This window comes from Megalobrama amblycephala, linkage group LG20, assembly GCF_018812025.1.
Source record: "Megalobrama amblycephala isolate DHTTF-2021 linkage group LG20, ASM1881202v1, whole genome shotgun sequence".
NCBI lineage: Eukaryota > Metazoa > Chordata > Actinopteri > Cypriniformes > Xenocyprididae > Megalobrama > Megalobrama amblycephala.
The window spans coordinates 690248-701480 of NC_063063.1; the positions used below are offsets into that span (position 1 = coordinate 690248).

The following is an 11233-nucleotide window of genomic DNA, read 5'->3' on the forward strand; positions in this document are numbered from 1 at the left end:
GTGCATGCACCTTTTATAATGTTATTGAATATTTGTAGCTAGTAACTGATGATAATAATAATTTTCATTATTTAATATTTGGTAGTTTACAGCATGTCCTCTAGTTTTTATTCACACGATGCAGTTTTAGAGCAGCACGTCATGTGATAAAGCAGAATGCAAATTCATTTTCATTTCCTTGGCTCTTTATAAATATTTATGTTATCAAATCTCTCTTCAGGATATTGCAGACAGCAGCGAATTCTATTTTGGACGGCAGACATTGTTCAGAGGTTGATTTTGTTTGCTGAAGCTAACATCAGGCGTCTTCGATCATGTTCAGTGTTTGAGCTGCTCTGGAGTTCCTTCACATCTGCCCTGCTGGATCACAGAGAAACTGTGCGGTCCGGCCGCTCGCTGTCAGACTCACATAAAGAGCCCAAATCATGGACACGAGAAAATATGAACTGTTTTCAGCATTGATAATAATCATAAATGTTTCTTGAGCAGCAAATCATCATATCAGAATGATTTCTGAAGGATCATGTGACACTGAAGACTGGAGTAATGATGCTGAAAATTCAGCTTTGATCACAGGAATAAATTACACTTTACTATATATTCACATAGAAAACAGCTGTTTTACATTCTAATAATATTTCACAATTTTTACTGTATATTTAATTAAATAAATGCAGCTGTGGTGAGCAGAAGAGACTCTTTAACAAACATTTTGACCGGTATAGTGTTTGTAATGCATCACATGCTGCTCTCAGATAGGGAAAGGATCATAACACGCGTGTATTTCTGCCTTCTGTTTTTAAAGTTCACCTCCCGTAGGATGTTTATAGAAAGTCTAGCCGGGTTAAAAACAACCCAGTCGCAGGGTTAAAACACCCCAATCGCAGGGTTAAAACAACCCAATCGCTGGGTTAAAAGCAACCCAATCGCAGGGTTAAAACACCCCAATCGCAGGGTTAAAACAACCTAATCGCAGGGTTAAAACAACCCAATCGCAGGGTTAAAACAACCCAATTGCAGGGTTAAAACAACCCAATCGCCGGGTTAAAAACAACCCAATCGCAGGGTTAAAAGCAACCCAATCGCAGGGTTAAAACACCCCAATCGCCGGGTTAAAACAACCCAATCGCAGGGTTAAAACAACCCAATTGCAGGGTTAAAACAACCCAATCGCAGGGTTAAAACACCCCAATCGCCGGGTTAAAAACACCCCAATCGCAGGGTTAAAACAACCCAATCGCCCGGTTAAAAACAACTCAATCGCCGGGTTAAAACACCCCAATCGCCAGGTTAAAACAACCCAATCGCAGGGTTAAAACACCCCAAACGCCGGGTTAAAACAACCCAATCGCAGGGTTAAAACACCCCAAATGCCGGGTTAAAAACAACTCAATTGCCGGGTTAAAACAACCCAATCGCCGGGTTAAAACAGCCCAATCGCCGGGTTAAAACAACCCAATTGCTGGGTTAAAAACAACCCAATCGCAGGGTTAAAAACAACCCAATCGCCGGGTTAAAACAACCCAATCGCAGGGTTAAAACACCCCAAATGCCGGGTTAAAAACAACTCAATTGCCGGGTTAAAACAACCCAATCGCCGGGTTAAAACAGCCCAATCGCCGGGTTAAAACAACCCAATTGCTGGGTTAAAAACAACCCAATCGCAGGGTTAAAAACAACCCAATCGCCGGGTTAAAAACAACCCAATCGCCGGATTAAAACAATCCAATCGCTGGGTTAATAAACAACTCAGTCGCCGGGTTTGTCCATATTAACCCAACTTGGGTCATTTTTTAATCCAGCATTTTTTAGAGTGCAGTCATTATTACAGTACTGTTGAGTTTGTTCGAATCACCACAAAGTTGTTTTCAAACCACATTCACACTAGTTTAAGTGGTGAGAACTGGTCTGAGGTCAGATGAGGCTCTGTTTGGATCCAGACTCTGACCTAAATCTGGACGTCCCACCTGAGATGTATGAAGTTAGCCACAGAATCGCAGTCGCTCTGTTTGCCCTGTTGGTTATAGAAGTTCTGCAGCGTTTCGTCCATGCTGTGGGAGCGAAGTTTGACAGCTGGAGGACTCTGAGTCAGGAGTGAGATGGTCTGAGTTCACTGAGTGAGTCAACAGCCGTTAGCAGACCGGACTCATAAACAAGCTCCATACAGGCCTGGCTGTGTCACATCGACCCTGAAGCCAGTTTAACTCCAGCATCTGCACCCTCGGGTCGAGGACCGCACTGGACACTCAAAAATAGCTGTGAATACATTGCTGGAGTCAACACATTAACATAACGATGTCCAAAGGGTCACAACACCATTATGAGAACAAACAGCACGCTGTGTTTTGTATCATTCATTTACTTTAAACCAGCATGACTGTCTTTCTTTCTGAATGCACAAAAAAAAAAATGGTTTGGACCCCATTGACTTTCATTGCACCGAGTCTTCTTTGGTATTCCTCAGGAAAAAAATATGTTTGAGATATACATTTATATTTCTGCATGTAGCAGATGCTTTTATCCAAAGCCACTTATGACATTTTACTTAAAAATTGACATCAGATATAAATTTAGTCTTGTTTTTTAAATAAATAAATAATAATAATGCACCAAAATGAATAACAAATAACAAATATCTGCCATTGGGATCAGAAAAATAAACTTGATTTAAAGGGAAAACAAGTTTTATTTTTCTGACACCATTGACACCATATAATAAAAATAGGTGCATATGATTTACTTTAAGGATTTATTGATAAATAATCATATTTATGTTAAAATAGTTATTTATAATATAATATAACCACAATATAATTTTCCTCTTTTGGATAGCAAAACATGATTAAAATTTAAAGTGCACAGTCTAAGTAATTGTGATTCGATCGAATAACCAATTAATCAATAAATTTAGGCGAGAATAAGCAGTACATGTCTCCTCTCTCCTGCAGTGTCAGTGCTCGTGGTCCTGATCTGCCGCTGACATGATAAACACAAACAAATGCACATGGAGTCTCGGCCTGCAGCTTCGCTCAATTAACACCTTGATGCTGGAGCTGCGCGTGCTTCCTTCTCCCACGGCGAGACCGGCTGCATGAGAAAACCAGCCTTGAAAACATACTGCTCCAGCATAGTTACTTCTGCACATCCACTCATCTGCGGAGAGAGTATTGATCGAGCATTGGTCCAGGCGAGGCTGGGTATTAATTTGCAGGCTTTGGCAAGGCTAATATATAGTTTTCAGAGCTTTCGATAAAGTAAAACCACATACGGCTTCTTAATTTGGGCTCATTTTCTCCTCCAAGCACATGTGCGTGCAAGAGTGCAATAGTTCACAGCCCAAAAACAGTCATAAAATCATCCACAGCCTCCAGATGCCATCCGTAAACACAGAAAACATGCAGAAAAACATCAAGCTATACTTAAAATTCACTGCAGTTTTCAGCTGAAATGAACACTAGAGGCAGTAAAACACCAAAAACTTTTATACCTTTTTCGCACAGAGGGGCAGATTATTCATTAATAAAGACTGATTTTCATGCCGTTTCTTGAGCTCAAAACACTTTTCCCCTAGTGCATGCTTTATAAACTAGCAAATGTTGATGTTTGCATCACATAATCAGCTCCATATGTGAGTCTTTTCTGATGTAATAAACTTGCTCTGCAGCTCACCTGATACAGCACTGCTCTTGAAGCAGCTGAATGACATGTTTGCTTCAGAAAGTGTGTTTTAATCTCAGGTTTGCTTTTGTTAACACTGTCAGTCAGGGGTGTGTTCCCGTACAACGATGCAAGTCTAGCCAGGTTAAAAACAACCCAATCGCCGGGTTAAAAACAACCCAATCGCCGGGTTAAAACACCCCAATCGCCGGGTTAAAAACAACCCAATCGCCGGGTTAAAAACACCCCAATCACCGGGTTAAAACAACCCAATCGCCGGGTTAAAACAACCCAATCGCCGGGTTAAAAACAACCCAATCGCCGGGTTAAAAACAACCCAATCGCCGGGTTAAAAACAACCCAATCGCCGGGTTAAAAACACCCCAATCGCCGGGTTAAAAACAACCCAATCGCCGGGTTAAAAACAACCCAATCGCCGGGTTAAAAACACCCCAATCGCCGGGTTAAAAACAACCCAATCGCCGGGTTAAAAACAACCCAATCGCCGGGTTAAAAACACCCCAATCGCCGGGTTAAAACAACCCAATCGCCGGGTTAAAAACAACCCAATCGCCGGGTTAAAACACCCCAATCGCCGGGTTAAAAACACCCCAATCGCCGGGTTAAAAACAACCCAATCGCCGGGTTAAAAACAACCCAATCGCCGGGTTAAAAACACCCCAATCGCCGGGTTAAAAACAACCCAATCGCCGGGTTAAAAACAACCCAATCGCCGGGTTAAAAACACCCAATCGCCGGGTTAAAACAACCCAATCGCCGGGTTAAAAACAACCCAATCGCCGGGTTAAAACACCCCAATCGCCGGGTTAAAAACACCCCAATCGCCGGGTTAAAAACAACCCAATCGCCGGGTTAAAAACAACCCAATCGCCGGGTTAAAAACAACCCAATCGCCGGGTTAAAACACCCCAATCGCCGGGTTAAAAACACCCCAATCGCCGGGTTAAAACAACCCAATCGCCGGGTTAAAAACAACCCAATCGCCGGGTTAAAACACCCCAATCGCCGGGTTAAAAACACCCCAATCGCCGGGTTAAAACACCCCAATCGCCGGGTTAAAACACCCCAATCGCAGGGTTAAAAACACCCCAATCGCCGGGTTAAAAACACCCCAATCGCCGGGTTAAAAACACCCCAATCGCCGGGTTAAAAACAACCCAATCGCCGGGTTAAAACACCCCAATCGCCGGGTTAAAAACACCCCAATCGCCGGGTTAAAACACCCCAATCGCCGGGTTAAAAACAACCCAATCGCCGGGTTAAAACACCCCAATCGCAGGGTTAAAAACAACCCAATCGCAGGGTTAAAACACCCCAATCGCCGGGTTAAAAACAACCCAATCGCCGGGTTAAAAACACCCCAATCGCCGGGTTAAAAACAACCCAATCGCCGGGTTAAAAACAACCCAATCGCCGGGTTAAAAACACCCCAATCGCCGGGTTAAAAACAACCCAATCGCCGGGTTAAAACACCCCAATCGCAGGGTTAAAAACAACCCAATCGCAGGGTTAAAACACCCCAATCGCCGGGTTAAAAACAACCCAATCGCCGGGTTAAAAACACCCCAATCGCCGGGTTAAAAACAACCCAATCGCCGGGTTAAAAACAACCCAATCGCCGGGTTAAAAACACCCCAATCGCCGGGTTAAAACAACCCAATCGCCGGGTTAAAAACAACCCAATCGCCGGGTTAAAACACCCCAATCGCCGGGTTAAAAACACCCCAATCGCCGGGTTAAAAACACCCCAATCGCCGGGTTAAAAACAACCCAATCGCCGGGTTAAAAACAACCCAATCGCCGGGTTAAAACACCCCAATCGCCGGGTTAAAAACACCCCAATCGCCGGGTTAAAACAACCCAATCGCCGGGTTAAAAACAACCCAATCGCCGGGTTAAAACACCCCAATCGCCGGGTTAAAAACACCCCAATCGCCGGGTTAAAAACAACCCAATCGCCGGGTTAAAACACCCCAATCGCAGGGTTAAAACAACCCAATCGCAGGGTTAAAACACCCCAATCGCCGGGTTAAAAACAACCCAATCGCCGGGTTAAAAACACCCCAGTCGCCGGGTTAAAAACACCCCAATCGCCGGGTTAAAAACACCCCAATCGCCGGGTTAAAAACAACCCAATCGCCGGGTTAAAACAACCCAATCGCCGGGTTAAAAACAACCCAATCGCCGGGTTAAAAACACCCCAATCGCCGGGTTAAAAACAACCCAATCGCCGGGTTAAAAACAACCCAATCGCCGGGTTAAAAACACCCCAATCGCCGGGTTAAAACAACCCAATCGCCGGGTTAAAAACAACCCAATCGCCGGGTTAAAACACCCCAATCGCCGGGTTAAAACACCCCAATCGCCGGGTTAAAAACAACCCAATCGCCGGGTTAAAAACAACCCAATCGCCGGGTTAAAACACCCCAATCGCAGGGTTAAAACAACCCAATCGCAGGGTTAAAACAACCCAATCGCCGGGTTAAAAACAACCCAATCGCCGGGTTAAAAACACCCCAATCGCCGGGTTAAAAACACCCCAATCGCCGGGTTAAAAACACCCCAATCGCCGGGTTAAAAACACCTCAATCGCTGGGTTAAAAACACCCGTGCGTTCCCCGTACAACGATGCAACTTGCTGCATTTTCTCAGTTATTTTGCTTCATTTCCAGATTTAATCATAGGTTCGTTCTTACATACCAGAGCACAAATGCACATGCACACTCTTCAAAAACACTTTAAAGGTGCTCTATGTGAGTTTTTGACTATACTAAAGCATAAAAATACCATAACATGTTAATCTTTATTAAACATTAATTTCTCTGAAAACCATTGCTACAGCCAGTTATTTTACTTTGAAATTTGCGTTCCGAGTCGGAATTTCTGATTTTGTTTCGGTCTGTGCAAGACCACACGTTGCCAATTTACCCAATAGTACTTCACCACCCCGGGTTGCCAGTCGGTGGAAACACATGCAGCAAACTGCAGCCATGGAAGCCAGCGAACAAACTGGGTCAGAGACAGGGTTGCCAGGTTTTCACAACAAAACCTGCTCAATTGCTCCTCAAAATTAGCCCAAAACTATCACATTTCAGGGGGGTCCCACAGTAAAAATCGCTTTATGGGGGGTAAAATTAGCATTTTTGGCAGGGCTCCCCTGGTAAAATCGCATTCCAGGGGCTAAATATCACGTTATTTTGGGTCAATTCAACTCGCGGGCATGAAACAACCCGTGGCAACAGTGTAAAAGTAGCCCAATTCAAGTTTGTGATGCAGTTTGCGAATGTTCGTTTGAACGATGGTTTCGGGAAACACCAAATCCCTGAACTGTGTTCGTAACAACGGAACGTCTAATGTTAGTTGTCTAACGATGCTTTTGGGGAAAAAAGCGATTAATCTTTAGTGCAAATAATATTTCAATTCCAAACTATTGCGATAAATACAACAACCAACAAAATAAAACATCGCCAGATTCATGTTCATCTGTTTCGGATGAAACCGAACATGCTTTTAGCGCCACTCACTGGATATTTCACTGTCACGAAACGTGCAAGAAGCAACGTAATTTTGCCACAGGCATGTTTTTCCCATGAACCTGAAACCGTGTCCTAACCAGATACTGCATGACTCCACGACATGCAATAATAATTCTCTTTTCCGTGTTAATCAGAGTTTTTTGTCCTAACTATTCTATTTTAGAAACGGTTTCTATTTTTCTGCGACATCGCAACACAAAGTATATGTTTATGTGCTTTATTTAATGTTAAAAGCGTCGAATGTGAGTTTGAATATCATTTTGTGTGTCTTTTATAGCCGTAAACAACAATGGACGATTCACCTCAGATCTTCAAAATAAATAAAAGGAAACAAGAACGTTCAAACTCACTGTGAACAGACAAGTGTACACTGTAAAAAGTAATATGCTATTATCTACTACTCAAATTTTTACAAGGAATATTATTAATTAAATTCAACAAATAGAACTGAGTTAGAATTAATCAAATTAATTCCTTAAATGTCAACCATTTAAAACGAGTAAAATTTAAGTAAAGTTTAAACAAAATTTCTGAATAACAGACAGACGTCAAAGATGAATTAAGAGCTCTTTATTATTATTTTTTTGCCAACATTGAAGACACCTGATGATAACAAGCAGAATCACTGAAGGAAAGAGAAACACAAGAATGAACAGAGTTTTAGATGTTGATGTTGATTTTATTGAAGATGTTTGATCGCCATTACGGTGATCAGTGTTTCTCTTTACCTTTTATGTCAGTTTGTGGTTTTTGTAATGGTGTTTGCAAATTTTACACATTTTAAATGGTTGACTTTTAAGGAATTAATTTGATGAATTCTAACTCAATTCTTATATGTTGAATTTAATTAATCACATTGCTTGTAATCTGTTACCACAGTTTTATTGAGTAGCTAGAGTGTAATACTCTTTACAGTGACAAAGATTGTTTCAGTAACTCAGTTTGTATTTTTAATAATGTTAAAATGGTGTAATATTCATGAATTTGATTATGTAGGTGGGAACTTGCCGAGAGAGCCCGCCCACACGCTCTCCTGATTGGCTGTGATTTTTGATTGGCTTTATCGCGTCTCAGAGTGGCATCGCGTCTGGTGTGGACGGTGTAAGTTGCATTAAATGTGAGTGTGAGAGTGTTTGACACTACTGCTGACCTGTCCTGATGCAGGATCTTCTCTGAAAATGGATGCTGTTGATGTTGGCTTTAGTTTGCCAGCAGTTCAGTCTTGCTTGGTGAGTGAAATACAATATCTCCTGGATAAACACACATAATTGTGAAAAAGGAGCCCTTTCACTTAAAATGGTGCACATGCACTGGCTAAATTTGAGCTGACATCTAATGTCAATATCTGATTTCTTTAGTCTTCAAGGTCTCTGATGGTTTGTGCGGTAAGAAACGCTCACCGCAAATGATTTCTGCAGCGACATGAATGAGGGCTAGACTGAACCATACACCATAATCTAAACACTTCAGCAGTGAGTATGGCATTAAAGGGATCGTTCACCCAAAAATGATCATTCTCTCATCATTTATTCACTCAAACCTGTGTGACTTTCTTTCTGCAGAACACAAAAGAAGATGTTTTGAAGGATGATTCGACTGTTTTGGTGCATATAATGAAAGTTGAAGCAATATTGAACCCAGTGAACCTTTTAAAATGTCTTTCCTTTACCCTTTAACATGATCGGATCACTCAAGCCACACGGATGGATTCTGTCCATGAAGGTGTAAATGAAAAAGCACGTATTATGTAATAAGATTACGCTACATATAATCAGACAAACTCTCGCTTGATACGTGAGCGATTTGCAGTTCAATTAAGCTTAAAAAGATCCAGATCCAGTTTGAAACTATTTTACAGGGCCTACAGTAATATGTCACCTGTTTGATTTAGGTTGTTTTACAAGACGTCTCTCGGTTAGTGTTTGTTTAATATTGTGGATTATGCAGTGACCCCCAAATATGGGTCCAGTATAAACAGGACAGACGCATATATTTGCATGTTGACAACCCGAACGACAAAATGACTGTGTGTTTGACGTCTGACCAGAGCTTCTCTGAACGTCTCCCTCACAGCGTGACTTCTGATTGGCTGGCATGCGGCCGGGCCAGAAATAAACAGTTTGTCTGGTTGAAGCGTGTTTGACGTTTGATTCTGCTGAGCGCACAAGCCATGTTCTGTGTGTCGTAGTTCATTTGTGAGGTAATGAGATCTTCCCTGCTCAGGTTCAGCTGCCCTGATTCTGTCTCCTCTAAAGGAGTTTTCCAGATCTTTGCTGGACACTCCAACAGATTCTTGATGTTAGGACAATGCCAAATATTTAATAATCATTTCAGCACCTGTTCTGCAGCTCATATGAGCTCAGTTCCTCATATTCACTTTATATTATATTATATTATATTATAATTTGAGGTTATGTAATCCAAATACAGTTCATAATGTAATATAATAAATTAATTTGATGGTATATGTATATTATTATAATGTATATTGTATTATAATAATTTAAAAGATTATTTAAACTGAATATATTAAATGAATATGAAAAGGACTCGAGGTGATAGTAGTGTATACAGGTTCATTGGTTTATATGTTAAGTCTAGTATGGAGGTGTTATTACTTGATTTGCTATAGATAGATGGAAATGAAGAAGAAGAAAAAAGAAAAAAAAGGGAATGTGTGTGTAGGCATGTATGTATGCATCTGTATCTATGTGAATGCATGGGTTTATGTGAATATAAGGTAGGTATAAGAGAAGCATCAAATTGTTTTGTATTTAACTAAAGGATAAAAATAGAGAAATGGGGTAGGACTTGAAAAGTTTGTTATGAACTTCTTCCTACTCCTTTTTGAACATGGGAATTTCTATAATAATTTTGGAAGATTGTGCTGAGAAGTATATGAGTCAAATTCAGCTGCTATTTTAATTTAATTTTATATATGTATGCATGTCTGTATATATATATATTTTTATTTTATTTACATGTTCAAAAAAAAAAAATGTATTTAAAAATCAGGTTACAGTTCATAATATAATATAATATAATATAATATAATATAATATAATATAATATAATATAATATAATATAATAATTTGATGTTATATAATCCAATTACAGTTCATAATGTTATATAATAAATTAATTTGATGGTATATATATATATATATATATATATATATATATATATATATATATATATATATATATATATATATATATATATATATATATTGTATTATAATAATTTAAAATGTATTTAAACAAATCCAAATTACAGTTCATAATATAATATAATAAATTAATTTGTTGTAATTTATTTTATAATAATTTAAAATTTATATAAAAAATTCCAGTTAGAGTTCATAATATAATATAATATAATATAATATATAATATAATATAATATAATATAATATAATATAATATAATATAATATAATATAATAAATTAATTTGATGTTATATTTTATAATTTTCAATTTATATCAAAACAGTTCATAATATACTAATGTAATATAATATAAAATAATATAAAATATAATATAATATAAATAATATAATATAATATAATATAATATAATATAATATAATATAATATATATATAATATAATATAATATAATATAATATATACATTAATTTGATATTATATATATTTTATATTAAAAAAAGTTACAGTTAGACTGTCAAAGTGGCATATATTGTGTAATAATTTAAAAATTTAAATTTAAAAATCATAGTTCCAGTTCCAGTTTGATTGACGTCTGCTCAGGTTCAGCTGCCCTGATTCTGTTTTTCATATCTTTGCTGGACACTCCAACAGATTCTTCGATTATGACATATCTGGTGCAGAATCTGAAATATTTAATAATTATTTGAGCACCTGTTCTGCAGCTCATATGATCTCAGCTTCTGTTCTCGTGACTTTAACGACAGACCTTTGAAGACCAGTGGATTGAGGCGAATGAGCATCAGGTGATTTCAGTGAATCAGACGAGTTAAACAGATGGTTTGATCTTT

The 11233-nt window shown here is 39.0% G+C and overlaps 1 long non-coding RNA gene across 1 annotated transcript; it reads left to right on the forward strand.

Annotated features, from left to right (window-relative positions):
* The first annotated feature begins 8149 nt into the window (after nucleotides 1-8149).
* LOC125255647 lies at nucleotides 8150-9857 on the forward strand. The gene is made up of 3 exons (XR_007181956.1): nucleotides 8150-8443; nucleotides 8573-8686; nucleotides 8777-9857. It is a non-coding gene; the product is annotated as an uncharacterized LOC125255647 (long non-coding RNA).
* The last annotated feature ends 1376 nt before the right edge of the window (nucleotides 9858-11233 follow it).